This window comes from Callorhinus ursinus, unplaced genomic scaffold (assembly GCF_003265705.2).
Source record: "Callorhinus ursinus isolate GAN/ISIS: 27379988/994484 unplaced genomic scaffold, GSC_fseal_2.0 scaffold8, whole genome shotgun sequence".
NCBI lineage: Eukaryota > Metazoa > Chordata > Mammalia > Carnivora > Otariidae > Callorhinus > Callorhinus ursinus.
Genome location: NW_027397070.1, coordinates 4,681,953 through 4,702,842, shown reverse-complemented (window position 1 = coordinate 4,702,842; position 20,890 = coordinate 4,681,953). Strand labels below are relative to the sequence as shown.

General features: G+C 35.0%; 1 long non-coding RNA gene across 4 annotated transcripts in view; it reads right to left on the bottom strand.

The window, feature by feature from the left end:
- The window catches only part of LOC112821801 (uncharacterized), a 353,780-nt gene that overhangs the window by 287,239 nt on the left and 45,651 nt on the right, over positions 1 to 20,890 (bottom strand). For all 4 annotated transcript variants that reach the window (XR_012378853.1, XR_012378854.1, XR_003207553.2 and 1 more), the window contains exons 3-4: positions 4,755 to 4,786; positions 3,854 to 3,931 (exon numbers count right to left, since the gene is read on the bottom strand). This is a non-coding gene — a long non-coding RNA (uncharacterized lncRNA). The remainder of the gene's footprint in view (positions 1 to 3,853; positions 3,932 to 4,754; positions 4,787 to 20,890) is intronic.

Sequence of the window (20,890 nt, the reverse complement as noted above, 5' to 3'; positions counted from 1 at the left end):
GATCCCAGGGTCCTGGGATGGAGCCCTGCATCAGGCTCCCTGCTCAGCAGGAAGTCTGCCTCTCCCTCTGCCTTCCACTCCCCCTGCTTGTGCTCTCTCTCTCTCTCTCTCTCTCTCTCTCTGTGTGTGTCAAATAAATAAATAAAATATTTAAAAATAAATGCCAAAAACTTGGAAAGTTAGTGAAACTTAGGCATACTTCATACCAGGAAAAAAAATCTACTTGAACAGCATATTAGTTGGGACATTTTCAATTTCAAATGACAGAATCCCAACTCAAACTAGTCTGGATTCAGAGTCCAGAGCGCTCACCATTACACCATGGTACCACCATAACTCAAATTAGCCTGTGGAAAATAAAAGGAGTTGCGAAATTTATACTGTTTCCTGAGAAGAATGGGGTAAACCAGATTAGGTTAGGATTAGGTCTTCTCTTCCTTCTTCCTGTGTCCCCAGTCTTAATGCCTTCTTTCTACTTCTGTCTCCCACTATTTCTTTTGCTCTCCCCAGCTTTATCTGTTTGTTTTTTTCCCTCATTTATTTCCTATTGAGGATTTGATTCTTCCAAGTAGTGGGAGACATGGACATGGCCTGCAGTTGATTCCATGCTCACAAATCCTGTTTTAGCCACATCAGAAGAAGAGAATGTTTATTTCCCAGAGCCACTACATAAAATTCCAATGAAGTAATCTGATTGACCCTGCTTGCATCATGTACCCATCTCTAGGCCAAAATTATTAATTTCACTTAGCGTAGAAAGGAAAATGCCCCCAAACAAAGAGGGCAGAAATGGAAAAAGGGGTGGGGAGGGAAATTAAGAAGATAACAGTTTTATTAATATATTTAATTTGGTTGATTTTTATTAATACATTTAATTTTTAAAAAACTGTTTTAAGAACAAAAGTCCTAGAACTAAAATTATATTTTTATTGGGAAATCCAGAAATAAGTTTTCTTAAAATAATCTAAAATCTGATAATGAAGATGTCCAGTACATTAGCCAATCAGATGACACCAAGTACTTCCGAAAGCATTTTCTTGAGGGGCACCAGGGTGGCTCAGTCAGTTTACTGCAGCCTTTGGCTTGGGTCATGATCTGGAGTCCTGGAATCAAGCCCCCACATCGGGCTCCCTGCTCAGCGGTGAGCCTGCTTCTCCCTCTCCCTCTGCCCAGCTCCCTTGTGTGCTGTCTCTCTCACTCTCTCTCTCAAATAAATAAAGTCTTTAAAAAAAGCATTTTCTTGAAAACAAAATGTGGCTAACATTTGTCCTTTATTAACATACCCTCTTGTCAAGATGAACTCCTTTTTGCACTGGTCTGTTTAGATTTTTTAAAAAAAATTTTTTTTCACTTTGAGGCTATAATCAGTCTGTAGAGCTCTGAATGATAGTTTACATGACAAGTGACTATGGATTAGATTTCAAAGTATTAACAGTGTATTTGCATTAAAAATGTTCCCCACATAAATAAACAAAATGGTTTTACTTTACTTCTGAGATGAAACCAAAATGAAATATTAAATAATTACCATCCATTCCATGGATAATCAGGTTTATAAAATTTTGTTTTCCACAATCGGATATCTTGGAGGTATGGAAGTTTCCCAAATTAATTAACATTCCTTGCTTTGTCTGACAATTCAAAACTCAACACTATAGTAAATATTTACACATTAACAAAACCCTCATCTTCTTTAAAATAGCCATTGTCAGACTGAGTTCCCTGGAGTTTTTCTTTCATAGAAATGTTGATGCAACAGTCTTCCAATAGTGTCTGTTCTGTTCAATTAGATCTCACTGAATATGACAAGAGAAGTTGTAAAGTAAAATTAACCTTAAATTCAATGATTTTCCAAAGATCTGAAGAACACTGCTCCTCATAAATGTCTCCAAAATCCTAATTCATAACTTAGGAAAACAAACTTACAGAACTTGTTCCCAGTACCATTTCCATATCCAACCTCAGTAAAAGTGTAAACTCAGGCTCCTCAGTGGCATCTCAAGTTCCAAATACGTCACCACTAACACAGCTCACAAATACCCTCCAATGTCTTTCCACCCTGATTTTCCTGCAGTGCATTAACTACTCATGTATTTGTACTGTAACGAAGTTTCGTAAAGAGTTTGGTACTAGGGGAAGATAGGAGATTTTAGAAGGATAATGCTTCTCATCATGTACAGTCTTTTACAGTGCTTTTAGTCACAATGAAATAAGAGAGAATACAACTAGGAGCGCACATGGAGCGACTGACTTTACACATCCTGATTATTCAAAAACTGAACTGAATTCAACATCTCTTAGGTCTGGGATCATAAATAACATCTAAAGCAGGATTTTTCCAATATGGAAGAATATTTTTTTCTGTAAGTTCCTGACCTTGACCTTGCTATCCTAGGCCCCCAGAGGTTTGATTCATTTCTGGACACCTGACGGCCACTGCTAAATGCATTCTGTTTTCATCTGCTTCCTGTTCAACTTCTTTTGTTACCTGGATGCAACTCCTACCCTCTAGCCCGTGCCTGCTTTTCTATATTTACTCTCCTTTTTAACCTGATTTCAACCTAAAGATTTTCATTGTATTTATGTTTACCTACTTTCTTTCAGCATATATGGCCTTCTGGCTTCTATTCCCAGACATATCCCTGCTCTGGTGGTCTCTTGATTGAAATATAACTAATATTAGGTCCCTGGTAGCTCATGGTGATCATATAGTGGTTAATACTCTGCATTGTGAAATATAACTAATATTAAAGTGTGTTTGCCTTTCTTGAGTATACAACAACTAATGGCAATAGGATGAATATAGGGAGAAAGGCATCCTTCAATTAAACATTCTCTGTGGAGAGCCTACAAATGATACTAATACTGCTAGACAATCAAAAGAATTATTCAATTCTTTTATTATCTGAAACATTTCCATTTCTTTGTTTTTTTCTGGTATCTACCTTTTTACCATTTCACTAAATTGAAACATTAACATTTCTTAAACTGATATCTATAATGAGATTTAGAATTTGTGAATTTCAGTGATTTGTGCACCATGGTCAAATCAGGAGTCAAAACTGTCTGAAGAAATAACTAAAATCTAGATAGTTCCAAAAGATTTAAATATTTCATCATTCTAAAACTGAGGTTTTCAGGGATGTAGCAAGGAGAAAATGTATGCCAACTTTTTCTGAAAAATAGTGGGGAGCCAATTTATTGATGCCAGTGGCTAAAACATTTCTTTAAATTAGTATGATTTCCTTTTGGATAATTTGTATATCACATTTTCCATTCACCTAACTTTATCCTTATATGTGTTATTGTTTCTGGATGTTATTATATAAAATATGTTTCAGTGACTATTTAAAATTCAGGGGCATAATAATCAAAAACAATTTAATCCTTTGCCATTTTAGCATTTCACTACACAACAAGAATACACAGCATTGAAGAAAATGAGGCTATCATTTTTTATGTTTTACTCTTATATCTTATCTATTCTTGTATCATAAATCAGTTCTTTCTTATAATTTAAGCTATTTGAGTATGGCTGCTTTGTTAGGCAGGATTTTTTCCAAGCTTCCTTTTTCAGTTGCTTTTCAAAGGTGCAAAAATAATCCTGTCACAACAGAGAAGAAGAGCTTATAAAGATGCTTTAAAAACCTTATCACCAGGAAACAGTGCACAGTGTATTGTATAATATAGTGTCTTAAAATACTTCTGCTTACCTCCTCATTGATGCTGCTACAATATTTACATAACACTGCTAACTAATTCTTCATTATGTAGATTATTTATCCTTTCTCTTAGAGACTGTCTTCCCAGCACATTTAATATTATCAAAGTGAGGCACTGTTTTTATTTCTACCTGTTTAGCTGCAGTGTATCTCTTCTCAGTGTTCTCTTCTCAGCTCCACTGGTGGGTCAGGATTCATGTTTATTGCTCCTTGGGGTAAGAAATGAAAAAGTAGGAGGAGGTTTGTGGCAGGACAGAGTCTTGGCTAGCCATCAAGGCAAGTTGTTTATGGCTGTAGGATGGGTTATTTCAGAACCAGAAAAAAAAAATAAAATAAAGGAGCAGTTGTGGTTCAGAGGAACAGTTGTCCTGGGAGCAGAAAAGTAAAAGTGGAAACTAATATTTTAGAAAATATTTCAACAAAAAGACACTTTTAGTGCAAGATATCTCAGAGGCTAGGGAAAATTATTTGAAGCATTAAATATTTTCAAGGCTTTTTTGTGCTGAATACATTTTTAAACCCTAGGCTAGATGTTTGTGTTAACATTTCATGTTGAAAAGTTGATTCACATCAGAAACAAACAAAAAATCTATTTCCATGTGACCGAGGAGCACTTCAAGGCAAATAGCATGTAGGCACTTGGCTCTACCTAGTTTCAACCTGAAGGTCAATCCAGATGGACAAGGTCTTTAAGTTCCCTCTTTAACACTTCAACACTCTGTTAAGCCTGGTTTCCCATTAATCTTGCCACACATGTGTCTACCATTACAGCACAGTGCCTCCGGCTGAGATCACCTAGCTTCCAACACAGTTGTCAGTCCCACTCCACAAATAAGTCACCTCATCAAGCAGCAACTAACAATGTCTTGGCTCATACCCACACCCTAATCTCCTGGAGCTTAAATACACTGCTTCTTAAATACCTTTCTCCTCCAGCAACTTGGGAAATGAAACCTAGAGGTCACTTCCAAGCTAGGTTTTTCCATATGATTTCTACCAATTCCCCAAGCAACCCCAAAGGCAGATACTTACAGTAATAGAGTTGCTGAACTGCCTTAGAGTTCCTAGAAAGAAAAAGAAAATCCAGGTTAACATTTTTTTTCTTAGCTGAAACGATAAACATCTAAATTTTAGAGGTTTTATAAACCTGTATAGTTTTATGTACTAAACCTAGCTGTATATATATAAAGTGTCCATGCACCCTTTTTGTCACCAAGTCAAACAATAAAATCAGGATCATTCTGCCAAATAAATGCAGTAGTCCTTCCAAAACTAAATTCATATGGTCATTTAATGACAAATTAGACCTCTTAATATGTCTAGCTAAACATTAAAGTCATGTGATAATTAAGGCACCGAAAATATATTACTAGAGTACGAAATTTCCATTTCTTATAAAAATAAAAAAATATTTATCGAGTAGTAGAAAAGTGACACTGAACTGTGGGATTTCACAAAGTCGCCTCTCAGTAATGCTATGAGTTGGATTTTATCCTCCCTTTAGACTGAGGAGAAAAACAGCCTCATAGAGAACAACTGACTTCCCAAGGTTACTCAACCCACTTAACGAGCTCTGATTCAGTTCTTCTATCTCCAGCCCCAGTGTTATTTCCACTACTTGATGCTGCAACTCTTTATGTGAAAATTTAATCATAAAGAAAACTACATCATTAATCTACAAACGTGTTTTCATTCCACCTTGTAAAATTTGCTGAGTACAAAATGCTGTCCTCTGTTAAACTGCATAACCTTGGACAGGGCTAAGGTAATTCTGATCTATTGAAATAGATGTGATTAAAAACCTAGATCAGAATACAGGACTATGAATTTGAAAAGCAAACATACATTTTCAAGCTCATGGTAAGTTCTGTTTTCAGCAAGAATGTTTTTAGGTGATTTAAAATGGGAATTTTTCAAATTACTTATTATAATAAAAATACTTGATTGTGCTTAGTAACTGTACATAAGCATACTTTAAACCATTTTAAGAGGATGAACATGATTTAAAACTCCTTATACTAATTTCTGCCTGATGTAGAGGACTTATAACAGATGCATTAAGGAGATTTAATGAACTTCACAAGGATAAAACTTACAACAGAGCACTTTCTTTAATGTTGAATTTTAACTCTTATACAACACTAGTTTAAGAGTACATTAATGAGCTTTCAAAAAAATCTAAGTAGATTTAACATGTTTGGGGTTTTACTTTTTTGTCTATCCATAATGCAGAAGGGTGTGTTGTTTCATATGAAATTTTGTTGAACTGTAGATAAGTCATTTTTATGATCCTGTAAATAGCACTACATATTATATTAAGTGTGTTCAGTAGGTATTAAATAATAATTTTGACTTAGTTCCACAATTTACATGCAATACATTACTTTAACTTCTGGACCAAAGAACGGTATGCTAAAATGCTATTTGACAGTGGAACATAACTGAATGACTACAATTCTGTTAAAAATAAAATTAATGAAAGGTACAGCCATTTCACATCCACTGTATTCCTCTCTGCTGTTTTAGATTCTTATGTGATTTAGGTTGTAATATAAATAAAATACCTTTTACCCTTTCTCTATGATCCCCAGTGGGCATTTATTGGACTTTTCTCTACATTAAGCAACCTACCATTGTTTACAAAAGATCAAGGTAGGATGAAAAAAGAAAGAGAAAGAAAAAAAATGACAAACTACCTTTTATAGTTTTTTAAATATAGGGTTAATCATTTTCCATATTTATCAATTACTCTAATCAGCAGGTCAATTATTCAATCATTCCCCCCTTTTTATTCTTTAAATTCTCATACTTGATTCTTGGCTACCTGAGACAATGGAAATTTCAGGACTTGTGAATACACTGGTTTTCTACTTGTTAGTTTAAAAATCCTCTTCAACATTTTTGTATGCTAGCAACATGGTTCAGATAGAGCCTACACTCCCTGTATATTCCAATAAAAATAGCTTATGTGTGTTTAAAGTGCTTTATACATACTAATATTCTTACCAACACATTTGATCCTCCAAGTCTAGAAACATACTTAGAAAGTTTATATAACTTACATAAGTGCCATCCATTCAACCACAGTCCTGACTCTAGAACTCTCTACCTTCCAATGGGAAGAACCTTAGTAGAAGCATATGTAGTAAAAAAAAACCTTGGGAACTATAGAAGAACAAAAATGAACAAATGTACAAATGGCTTAGAATTAAGAAATGTTCCTAAGGCTGGCTGCTGACTTCCAGAAAACAAATTCCTAAGAGTTTAAAGGTCACCCTACTCTCATGGACAAAATTAGTCTCTAAATTTTCTGAGCCTTGACTTCTTACCTGTATAAGGGAAATAATAACTGATATATCTAAATCCTCTTCAGTGTGCCTCCATTTTATTAAATCCAGATCTTCCTGAGCAATATGGAATTCTATGTGGTTTTCCATTTAATTACTATCATAAAAATATTGTCTTTATGCCATTTGGAATTTCATAATTCCATTTTATTGGATAATGACCAAAAATCCAGTCCAATTTTAGAACAATAATCAAAATCTGCATTATTGGAAAAAGTTATATAAAATATGAAAAAAACACAAAAACTGTTTTTAAGATGGCCAAAGAAATCTGAGATTATTTCCATAAAGAATATGATTTTTTAAATGAAGAAAAATTAGGATGAAGAGAGATATTCAGAAATAGACTGACATAACAGATTTTAATGACAAAGATCTCTCTCTCTCTCTCTCTCTCTCTTTCTCTGTCTCCTAATTTTCCATAAGAACCCAGGAACACAGAATTGATGATCATAATTCACATCCCATGGCCACACTAATCACTGGATTGTGAAAAGGACAAAAGGTAGCTAAACTCATCTATAAAAAAGAACATGTACAAAAGAGAGAAGAAAGGGGGGTAACCAACAACAAATATGTAAGTGGCTAAGAAGTATAAAAGTGATTTTTTAAAAGGCCAATAACAAGAATGCAGCGAGGCTTGACAAAAGTTCTAAAGATACACAAAGTAGGATTTTGAAGTTATGTTCAGAGAAAATGAACATGTTGTTTTAGAGTAGTAACATTTTTATAACATATGACAAAGAAAAAGCTATACCACTCAACTTTTATTTTATTTCCATCTTCTCTGTCAAGGATAGCAAAAATAATGTTGGTGAGAGGAAATTGAAACCCAAGAAATGTTAAGACTATAAGAAAGCAATTCTTTCCCTAAATGACTTTACATCTTTTGTCCCAGACAAATTACATCCCAGGTTAAAAAAGGAACTTTCAAATAAAATGTCTGTACCACTGAACTATTTCTTGAGGCATTGTGAATAATCAGAAAGAGATAACCAAAATACTAGAGAAGGAAAAAATGTTATAATTTCTTTTTAAATTAAAAATTAAGGACTCAACCATAAAAAAGAATGAAATTTGGCCACCTGCAACATGGATATATCTAGAGGGTATAATGCTAAATGAAGTAAGTCAGAGAAAGACAAATATCATATGATTTCACTCATACATGGAATCTAAAAAACAAAACAAACAAACAAAAAAACAGACCCCTAAATATAGTGAACTTGTGGTTGCTTGTGGGAGGTGGGGGGCAGAATGGGTGAAACAGTGAAGGGGATTAAGAGTACACTTACCATGATAAGCACAGAGTAATGTATAGAATTGTTAAATTGTTATATTGTACACCTGAAACTAATATAACACTGTGTGTTAATTATACTTGAATAAAAAAATAAGAAGTCAAAAAAATTAAAAAATGGAAAAAAATAGAAGAATTCTATACTTTACTGGAAAGTTTGAAATTAATTCCACAGAAAGTTTCAGAAATTATTATTAAAATATGGTTTATGAACAACTGGAAACAAATGATCATTAGGAATTAACATGGGTTCACCAAACACAAATCATGCATGTCTCATTTCATTTTTTTGTTGACAGATTTAGCCCATTTATGTACCAGGTGATTTCTAGACACATATTCCAATTTAAGCAAATTATCAATTAGATACAACCTTGAATGATATATTCATGAACAAGAGAAAAAAATTATTCAATTCCATTATAATTTGCTAATGGTTTGAATGGTTGCACTAAAAATACATTATACATAACAATCTGGAATGACATTCTTAGTGGAATGGAATTTTGTTTTAGCCTCCATTCTCATCAGATGTACCTGAGAAAAATATTGTGTAAGACTGGATTGAGCAGAGAAAAGCAGTGGTGACTAGGGGCCATGAGAATGTACCTCAAAGACCAACTATAGAAAGCCTAATTGACCAAGCACTCCTGATGCTGTGCTGAAATCTAACTATGTGTTTGTGCTAAAGGTACGTCTCCCAAAGGCTGCTCCCAATCAACCACTGAGCCTCGAAGGCATACTGAAGCAAGTCTGTCACTGGAAAATATGGGACTCCCTGACAGGTGATTTTGGCTCAAGGGCTCCCTGATGGCCTTGCTGAACCTTCCTTGTAATTCAGGATTAGATCTCCAATCATATTGAGGGAAAACCTACTTAGATTGGCACCTAGGTCATACTCATGAATCACTGGATTTCAGGTCTTGGCTACAAAAGAAAATAACAGTTGGAGCTCCAGATTCTAAGAATGACAGTTTGATGTAATTCCAAGCTCTACTCAATGGGAAATGATAATAAGACTATAAATGTAACTTCCTCAGAATTGAAGGGCATCAGTAGATTCAATGGGAAAGACAAAAGCTAATAAATGAGGGAGATTTCAACATCTTTGAAACTGCATTAATCTAAAAGTAGTTCATGTTTCTTCAATAGACACCAATTTATAAGTGAAATAGGGTCACAGGAAATACATAAAAATAGTTTGGTACTGCTTTTGAGAAAACACACATGCCCACACACTCCACTGATTTAAAGAAACTAGCCTTCCTTTCTTCTGTCAGGAAATCGTCTCAAGTTTCCCTTCCCCTTCCTCTCCTGTGCTTTGTGTAATGGATGGCTCCTTCTACTGCAGGCAACCCTTCTTGATGTGTTAGTGTGGCTCACCACCTGGTCTGTAGAGGTCTTTATCTTATTTTTTTAACCAACCTGGTGGAATGTGACTTTCCATTATTCATGTTTTTAGGAAAGACCAAAAGATGCTTTATTTTCTCATTCACAGATACTCTCAGTGGACTTGACCAGACAGCTCTTCAGATATACGTGGATAGCCCTGAATGCAGTTTAAGCTCTCAGGCTAGGAGCCAGAAAACATAGTAAAAGACATTTTCAAAAAATTGCTCAGCAAGCATCTGTAGATACTAGATTGGAATTCAGGAGAAACCATGCCAATGGATATAGATTTAAGAATTATTTGCATTAAAATAATAATTGAAGAATCAGAATAGATACATTTAATGAGGCAGGAAGTGTAGAGAGAACACAGGGCCAAGATTAAATCTTAGAAAATGCCAGTGTAGGTTTGGGGACCTATTTGAGCCTCTCTATAGTTCAGACCTCAAACCTTCCCATGGTCTCTACTAGCTCCCTGTGTTCTTCATTTCCTTACATCTTTGCAGAAGCTCCCACAGATTCAGCCTTCTCCATTTGGTAGTTTCCACCACCATTCCAACTTTCAGGATTCTGTTCATGTCAGCTACACAGTAGCACAGTCTCCCCAACCTTCCTAACTTCCTATGAAAATTATATAGACCTTTATCTTTCTCCTCAGAGTCTTTTTCAGTGGCCACTATAATAAACCACAAACATACACAAAAATATACACAACTGTATGTGTGCACATATGCACACATGAGGGACATTAAATAAAAAGGACAAGAAACACAAAGCCATTAAATGTAGTTTTTAATCTCTAATTGAATAAGTAGGGGTAAATGGGTGCCAGATTATCTTCATTTAGCCCTGTTTTCATTTTTCTCAGAGCCCATTACACCTTCCTACTGGCCTCAACCATTATCTTTTTTTTTTTGAGAGAGAGAGAGAGAGGGAGAGCGCATGTGCACAAGCAGGGGGGAGGGGCAGAAAGAGAGGGAGAAGCAGGCTCGCACTGAGCAGGGAGCCCCACGGATGTGGGGCTTGATCCCAGGACGCGGAACTTGATCTCAGGACCCTGGGATCATAACCTGAGCTGAAAGAGACGCTTAACTAACTGAGCCACCCAGACACCCCACCTCATTCATTGTCTTAATCCCCTCTTTAGGAGACACCATTTCAGAAGTTCTCTTGTACTTAGCACAGTGTTTTTCAGACTCTTTTATCCATGACCCATAGTAAGAAATACACTGTATGGGCGCCTGGGTGGCTCAGTGGTTAAGCGTCTGTCTTTGGTTCAGGTCATGATCCCGGGGTCCTGCGTTCGAGCCCCACATCGGTCTCCCTGCTCAGCGGGGAGCCTGCTTCTCCCTCTCCCGTTCCCCTTGCTTGTGTTCCTTCTTTCGCTGTGTCTCTCTCTGTCAAATAAATAAATAAAATCTTTAAAATTTTTTTTAAAAATAAAAGAAATACATTGTATATCATTGCTCAGCAAACACATAGCTGAGTGTGTGTGTTTGAAATAATTCCTATCCTTACTGCAACAAATATTTTTTCTTCTACTTTTTTTTCTTGCTATTGGTTATTACTACTAATCTCATAGCCATCTACTGAACCAAGAGTAAAGCCATGTTTTGAAAAATCCTGAGCCAAAGACCACAATCATGCTTGAAGATAAAATACATGGAGAAGTAAAAGTGTTCCCTTTGTCTCAAAGGGGTCATGTGCACTTTCCCGGACCTCTGGCAGGCCTCATCCACAAGTCTTCTGCCCTGTTTAGCATTTTCCTGTATTTGCTCATAATGAGACTATGGAGAAAGGGTTGAAGCTTCTGGTAAGAGGTATTCTTAATTACAAGGGCACAGGATCAGACCACAGAGTAATAGCACTTCCTTCATATCTTTTCTCAAATGTCACTTTCTCTATGAGGTCTTCTGTGGCCATTCCATCTAAAATCCAAACCTCTATAATGCATATATCCCCATTCTCCTTCAATATTTGTTTTTCCTTAGCAGTTGATACTACCTAATACTCTATATATTTAAAATACCTATCTTATCACCTGCTTATGCACTATAATATTAACTCTAGAGAGAGAGATGCAAAGAACAAGAGTGGGTTTTTTTTTTTTGAGAAAAACTTAGAAGCAGAGAAAAAACAAAACAAATATTTTTCCTGAGCTCTCATTATCCAGGAGAGGTGTGCCTAGGCCAGGTGTGGCTAGACTGCATACCCTACAGCAAACATGCAGTACAGAGCAACCCTTATCCCCACAGTGCTCTACATATTTACAAAGACAGGGAGAGAAAACAGCTTTGAATGTAACAATGGAAAATTCTGTTCAAGAAAGGAGCCTTCTAACTTTCTCTTAAAGCCTACTAAAGATTTCAAAGGAAAATTTTAAGGGAAAAGACACGATCAGACTTGCCTTTTAGAAAGTATACTTATTATAGTGTGAAGTTGGTCAGACTACTTATTAGCAGTTCCTCTTGTCACTCTCTCTACCTTCTGAGAAATTGGCTAAGGCTTCTCTAGGTTAAGGAATTTGGCTGGTTGAGACCTCAATAAATCTTAGGTAGTTCAGGAAGACACTGGCTCCATTAGCTGTAAGGAATATGTATGTGCTTGAGTGTTGCTGATGCAGTCATTATGTGCAAGGCAGAGAAAAGAGGGATTACAACATAATTTTGTTTACTTTATTCCAATTTTTAAAATTATAGTAGACAAATCAGGAAAAACTACTTTCACCTTGTAACTCTAAGGACACTAATCAAAAATGTTTGCTATCTGGCATAATTTGCTTTTTACAAGATTTTAATACAATATGATTCCTTTCTACAAGAACTCTAAGGTATTAAAACAGAGAAAAACCTTCCTTCTCTTATACCAATTAGGAATTTCATTAGAACCTTGAATTTCTTATCTTCTCATTTCTAGATCAGCACTATTCAATACAGAATGTAAGACACAAGTACATATGTAGTTTAAAACTTCTGTATACTACATTAAAAAAAGAAACAGTTAAAATTTAATAATATATTTTATGCATACTAATATATCTAAAATATATCAATTTCAACATGTAATAAATATAAATAACTAAAATGAGATATTTTGCTTTCTTTTTTTTTAATAGTCTTCAAAATCTGGTGTGTGCTACAATTCAATTCAGAATAGGTACATTTTAAGTGTTCAATTTGCATCATGTCGCTCATGGTTACCATACTGGACAGGCACATTTCTAGATCTTTTTTGAGAGAAAACATTGATAAAATGAGAGCAGAAAAGGAAAGTTTTTTGAGTACCTACTGCCAGCCAGACTGTACCAGCAATTTTACATAGATTTAAAATTTAATACTCACAAAAATATGTGAGGTAGTTCTTAATATACTCAATTGAGATGGAAAAAACTACCACTCAGGTTTAACAAACTTGTCAAAAGTCATTCAGCCATTAAGTGTATCTGGCCCCAAGATATCCGCTGATCCCCCCCTTTCCTTCCTCAAAGCAGATTTCTTTACTAAACCTTTTATTATTAATAAATACTTAAGCTATAGTAAATACTACCGAATGCCTACACTGTTAACTATTAAGGCAAGGAAAGAGGAAACTGTATTCATCTTCTTTATTATTTCAAAGAAGCTGTATACATTACCATTATATAACCCAAAAAATGTAATTTTGGATTCACTGATTTGTGTATTTCAAGACATGTTTCTCACAGAGATCATAAATTTGGAATCTCTAAAATGATATCTAAAGCTGGTGCTTGTCAGCTTCTGTCATTATCAAATCAGTCTTTTTGCAAACTGAATTTCTTGGTCTTGGTTGTGAAGGGCATGTGAATATGACAGTGTCAAGGTCTGACATGGCTGAAGAAAATATGTTTGTTCTGATTTGCTGTGTATGAAAAATATTAATCCCACAACACGTAGGCCTATATTTACAAAGGCACTGCAAATTGATGCTCTGCATATTTTGGTCACAGATAATTCTAACATAGCTGAATGTGAAATTGGCCATGCAGTATTAAGAAGATAAAAAAGTAATTGTTGTACTTATTTTGCTGTTTGAATTTGATACATACTACTAGTTAAGAATTGCTTTATTTTGATAACTTGTCACTGCTTTAAAAAAAACAGGTTTTATGAATTTATAAAATGTTCTATGCTGTCTGATTGAAAAACAAGAAAATAATTTCTTTCAAAAGTATGAAATTCCAGATACTATTATTGTGAAAGAACGGATTTCAGAAAAAGCTATTTTTGAAACAGAGATTGATTTAGTCCTACAGAAAAATGACACATGCATCATAATAGATGTAAAGATAGTTTCATAAAAATACTCTATTTGAAATTTTTTTAAGTTTTATCTATGATTTCAGCAAAACTGAAATACAGTATGTGTGTGTATATATACATATGTATATATATATTAGATAGACAATTAAAATAAATAAAAACCAAAAAGTTTTGATAACTTAGTAAATCACTGACATGAATAATTCATATATTTTTATTGGTGGACAGGAGTTCACTTTTGCTTGAAAACACTACAATTGTCTGGTTTCTTTTTAAAATTTTGGTTATTTAAATATTTTCAATGTGTTGAGATAATGTTATCTGTAAACAACATGGTTTATTGATAAGAATATAGGATTCAATCTGAAGATCTGAACTTGAAATGATTTTTGGTTGTATACCAGTTTTTGTCATGAAAATTAGATAATACAGAATCTGACACAACTATAAATGTTTGATATAAAATACGTGATTTTTTCAAATTAAATCATAATGTCGATGAAAGTGTTTAAATATTATTTTGAAATTTTATTTTGGTTTGTATTTATAAGAAAATCCCGATTCACATAGAAAATTAGTTTCTAAAAGCAATAGTTTTGAATGGTAAGCCTTGCAAACTCATGACCCATTTGATCATAACTGATCCACAAACATGAAAGAGGATTCATAGGAAATTATATCAAAGTTGAATTATTACAAGTTATAATATAAGAGTGGTTAAGAGTATAATTTTTGAAGTCTGAAAGACCTGAGATTAGAGTTCTGCCTCCCCCATGTAATTACTATTTAACCTTGACCTCTTTATTTTTTTAAAGATTTTATTTATTTATTTGCCAGACAGAGACAGAGCGAGAGAGGGAACACAAGCAAGGACAGTGGGGGAGGGAGAAGCAGGCTTCCCATGGAGCTGGGAGCCTGATGCAGGGCTCCATCCCAGGACCCTGGGCTCATGACCTGAGCCAAAGGCAGGCACTTAACAACTGAGCCACCTAGGTGCCTTGACCTTGACCTCTTTAAACCTTTTTTTTTAAGATTTTATTTATTTATTTGAGAGAGAGAGAATGAGAGATAGAGAGCACGAGAGGGAAGAGGGTCAGAGGGAGAAGCAGACTCCCTGCTGAGCAGGGAGCCCGATGTGGGACTCGATTCCGGGACTCCAGGATCATGACCTGAGCCTAAGGCAGTCGCTTAACCAACTGAGCCACCCAGGCGCCCTAAACCTTTTTCTTGAGATGAAAATTAGACATACTAATCAGACCTACCCATAAGATATTAAGTGAGATGATATTTACAAATGGATTAGTTTTAAAGTATGGCATATAATTAGTCACGTTAATTTTGAAAGACCATGGATAAATGGGCTCAAATTAAAGCTTCATAATGAAATATTCAGTTGTGTCATTTTTTTTTAATTTGGATAACATGCTAAATTTTGTTAAATTTTCCCTCAAAGTTTCAAAAAAATGTCTTCTTTCTATGGCAAGTGATTTATGTCCTTATATTCACACGCGGTATAAAAACAAGTAAATGGAGAGCTGTGAAATATTTTTTTCTCTTGTCCAAGTGAATTGTAAATATTTTCATGTATGTCAGCCTATGAACTAATTAGTCAAGTAACTTGTACGCACATTCCTGTAGTCTTTTAGCTTTATTTTCAGACAATGCACTAATTGTATTTTCCTAGCTGCCTGCTAATCTAATACAATTGTTGCAATATAATAGAATGTCATTTAATAAGTTCATTTTCAGCATCAGATTCAAATTGTGTTTACATACATTTTTTATAACATTAAGCTGTTTAACTTATTCTGAAAGAATTTCAAAGCTTTTATGCTTACTTTGTTTTGTTTCAAATAATGTTGCAACTTGACAGAGATTGTAGAACTCCTTTCAAAATTTCACTGCATAAACACACTGAGGATTTGAGTAATTTTTATTGCCATAAAAATGATCCCCAACAAAAATAATTTTAACTCTCTTGTCTTGTTTTTCTTTAAATTTCTAGTGATTTTGTAGAAGAATTTCTGGAATAATATTTTATATAATGGCATAATGTTTAATATAGTACATGTTATTTCATCTTAAGTCAGATCAAACTCATCATTTGATTCTTTCCTTTTTTTTTCATTTTTTACCAATAATTTTAGTTTTTTTGTTTTTTTATGTTACGTTAATCACCATACATTACATCATTAGTTTTTAATGTAGTTTTAGTTTTGAGTAATTATATTTTATTTGAAAAAAGTAATAAAAAAGTTATGAAAGAATACAAAGCTTATAATAACACTATCATAAACAATCATAGAAGAATCCAAAATTTAAAATAAGTGCTAAAACTATTTTAACACTATGTGTATTAGTCCGAGTTCTCCAAAAAATGTAATCAACAGGATGACTTTATAGACATGCGAGAGAGATTACAAGGAATTGGCTCAGTGATTATGGAGACTGACAAATTCCAGTATCTACAGGGTAAGCTGGGAAGCTCAAGACCCAGGAGAGCGATAGTATAGTTCCAGTGTGAAGGCAGGCAGGCTAGAGACCCAGGAAGAACCCGTTTCAGTCAGACTTTCAACTAAATGAATGAGATCCACTCACATTACAGAGGGTGATCTGCTTTCCTCAGTCTGCCCATTTAAATGTAATCACATCCAAAAACACCCTCACAGAAACACTCAGGATAAAGGTTGACCAAATATCCGGGCACCCTATGGCCCAGTCAAGTTGACAACTAAGATTAATCATCACACCGTATTATACACGGAGTTTGTTATATCATTATTCACCAGTCCACAACAAAATATTACCCTATGATTTGATCCTGCACTCACAGATATGCCTGATCCTTGCCTGGCATTAAATTGAGTGCAAAGACATGCACACATGCTATAATAGTTTTCTCCCTTTCACAGTTTACAATTCTTGGCATGCAGAGGTCTGAACCTTTTTGGTACCAGTGTAGCATTAAATTATATTGCAATGATTCAATGAAAAGTTTCAAATATATGCGTAGAGATGACAAACAAGCTTTTTCTGATACACGTGAAAAATGAGTTAACCTGGCGAAGCAAGTTAACTAATGGTCTCTGATGTTTTAAATTCAGCATACAACATCCTTGATAGATTTGGCTGCTTTATTTTATAGTTGAAGTTATTTTCTATTAAATTTTTTACTAACTTTCACAGAATCTGAGTCCTCTTTGTACTAATCCCTAGCAGCCACTTTTTGTTCTTATTTATGAGTCACAGATCATTACTTTGAGAAAGTAGCACACTGAACATCAACTCTCTGAAATTCTGTAAAATATCCATGAGACCATCTGGAAAGGAAGAATTTTCCACTTAATAATAAGGAATAAGCATATTCTAAATTCTGGTAGGAATTTAAATAACCCTCCATTTATAGTTTGGGATTAAAAATAAGTACTTGTCTGGAATTCTCTCCTTTCTACCTATTTCCTGTTTTCCCTCCAGCAGTTGGGTTTCTAGGTATATTTGGTAAAATCATTGTGCCACATCAATTGTCATACAGGGGCCCTCTCTGCCCATTAAATTTCTGGCTTCATACCCTATACTGGCAAGCAAAGTGCTTCTGGACATACATGCATTTTGCCATTTTAGTTTCCTTCAAAAGCATATCAATAGAAGCATTTTTTTGTCTCCCTTTGGAACACAAATCATATTCTTATCTGCTCACCATATTTTTGGCCTTTGATCCTTACCTATGACCCAAGTGAAATTCAATGAGACCTCTGACCTAGAAGGACTCATTGCATTTTACTTAGAAGCAAATCAATTTGACATCTAAACCCAGAAGAAGGGTTCTTATCCCTGGGCACCTTGTATATGTATGCAAAATTTTATAGGTATGTGCTGGTATACACATTTTCCTGGGTAGAGTCTGTACTGTTCACTGAATCGTAACTATATTCTTCATCCCAAATAGGTAAAGCCCTGAACCATTAGGAAGAACCAAGGTTCACCAATTTCCTTTTGTATTATGGTTCTCCAGGGTTCTCCAGGAAAACAGAAACTCTGTGTGTGTGTGTGTGTGTGTGTGTGTGTGTGTGTGTGTGTGTATGTATGTATGTATATATGGAAAAGAGTGAGTGAAAGAGGGATTTTAAGCAATTGGCTCATGTAATACAGAGGCTAGGAAGTCTGAAATTCACAGGGTGGACTGTCAGGCTGAGAATTCTGGCAAGAGTTGATATTGCACTCTTGAGTTCAAAGGCAATCTGGAAGCAGAATTCCTTTTTCTTTGGGGGACCTCAGTCTTTTCTCTTAAGGCCTTCAACCAATTGGGTAAGGCCCACCCACATTATAAAAGTGATTTGCTTTACTCAAAGTCTACTGATTTAAATGTTAATCACATCTAAAAAATGCCTTCATAGCAACATCTAAACAGGTATTTGATTTAAAAAAAATTGGGTCCCATGGCCTACTCAAGTTGACATATAAAATTAATCATCATACATTTTATGTCCAAGGGCACCTTTCTGGGTACTGTCTTTTGATAGTAGTATCGCAACTCATAATAAACATTCAATAAATGTTAGCTTTGTATTTGCACATTTCAGCCGGCTCTTTGGCTTCAGATCTGAGAGGGGTCACCTACGATACCCTGGCTAAGAGTAGAATGGACTATAATTCTTTATCCTAATTGTCCTCCAAAAGCTTGTCTGAACCTCTTTACCTCTGTGCAAGAAGGATATCATGCATGCCATAAAACCTGTTTCCTATTGGGTAATGTCAATAAGATGAACTACTCGAGTGGAAAGCTAAGTAGACAGGAAAAAACAAACAAATAAAAAGAGTCCATAATGAAAAAACAGGAGTATAAAGAGAAAACAAACAAATTTGGAGGTAAATTTTTGCCTTTGTCCACCAAGTTACTAATTGATTTGCTTCTTGAAATAGGACAGTCATAGAACCATGAAGACTCAGTTTCCTAAAAATTTTACTGCCTAAATTTAAACTGGCTAATCACTGCTATTTAGCAATTCTGTCTTTAATTTACTGTTTATTCCCTATGAAAATAATTCTTAATGTCAGGAAGGAGGTTAGAAGGAGAAAGGTTATAGTTGAAACCATTTTCTTTAAGATGAATATATACTATCTTTGGAGGACTTGCCCAACCTGGGGCAAATACTTGTAGTAATCACCGTTATAGATAAGGGTACATCATATTCCTCAGAGATGATATGCTGATAAATGTTTGAGACTACTTCTGTACAGGAATCACAGAAGTGTTGGGGTGCCTGGATGTCTTAGTTGGTTAAGCATCTGAATCTTGGTTTTGGCTCAGGTCATGATTTCAGGGTCTCCAAGTCTGGCTCAGCATTAGTACAGAGTCTGCTTGTCCCTCCCACCACCCACCATCTGGAATAGATAAGATTAAAAAAAAAAAGAATCATAGAAACGTTTATAGTTGGAAAGGGCCTCAAAGTTCATAATGCCCAATCTCATCATTTAGCAATGAAATTATGACGTCCCAAAGAGATCCAGAGTCTTGCCATAGTCACTCAGCTTTAAGAGCTATTTCAAACCTTTTCTATGTTTTTCAAGTTTCTTCTGGCTGCTCTCCTCTCCCTGTCCTTGTCTCCTGAAAGATCACCTTATAGTCTTCAAATTAAAACTATTACCTTCATTCTACCTTAGCTCAGCTCTTTCTTGATATTCATTCTTTATCCTCCTTTACTCCTCAGAAAAACCTCACCCCCTTCCTTGTCACAGCTAATCCCAGTAAATGATCTTGGTCTTTCTCTCTCCTCTCCACCCCCAAGACCTGAGAAGTTCAACATGTGATCTGAGGATACCAGCACTTAAAACATCTTTTACTTATTTAAAGTTCTCTTTTCTGGTCTCTACTTTGATATTACTGAATCAGAATTTCTGAAATGAGGCCCAGAATTGTCATCTTTACCTAAACTCTCCAGATACTTCTTATGCACACTGAAGATTTGAGAAACATTGTTCTCAATAATCTCCATCAATAATTACCTCTTTCTCTAACATAACCAAAAGCTTGCTCTTAACTGTCTTTGAAATTTGGCTCCCATTCCTCAATATGGTCTGCAAATTTCACTCAGAGATTACTTATAACCCCCTCAATGGACACTAAAATGATCTTTTCCTAGTCTCTATTCTTCCTGACCTCTTTACAGCATAAAATAATATTCATATCATAAATTACTGAATTTCTGAAATTTCAAAAGTTGGCCAAAGACAAAGAAAATATAACATGAGCAAGTGATTTATGTATTATTCCAGACAATGAGCCTCTGCTCCAAAACAAACATCAGATGGGCTATATCAACCCACCATGATCTCAGATTTCACACAGTGTGAGCTATTTGCTCACTGAGTGTAAGTCCAGTGTTGAAAATTATCTTCTACATGCAACATGGTTCTTACATGAAATTCAATTATGTCTATGGTGCTGGGAGGGAAGGAAGGAAGGAAGGAAGGAAGGAAGGAAGGAAGGAAGGAAGGAAAGAAGGAAAGAAGGGAAGGAAGGAAAGAAGGGAGGAAGGAGGGAGGGAGAGAGGAAGGAGGGAAGAATGGATGGATCTATTTCAATTTGTGGAAGAAAAAAAAATTACCTGTGTTGAATTTTTATAGAAAAACTATGTGTCAACATCTAACATGGCACTTTTGTAAAATAATTTTGACTTTACGTCATTTTCAACTTATGTCATGAAGTAAGAATCATAAATAGATACCATAGATAAGATGAAAATTCACTATATAACTATTCTCTTTATTAAACCATTTCTTTCCTTAGCCTCAACAAGTTATTCTCATCTGGGTTTTCTCTTTTGTTCTTTCTTGGATCTTCCTGATTCCTTT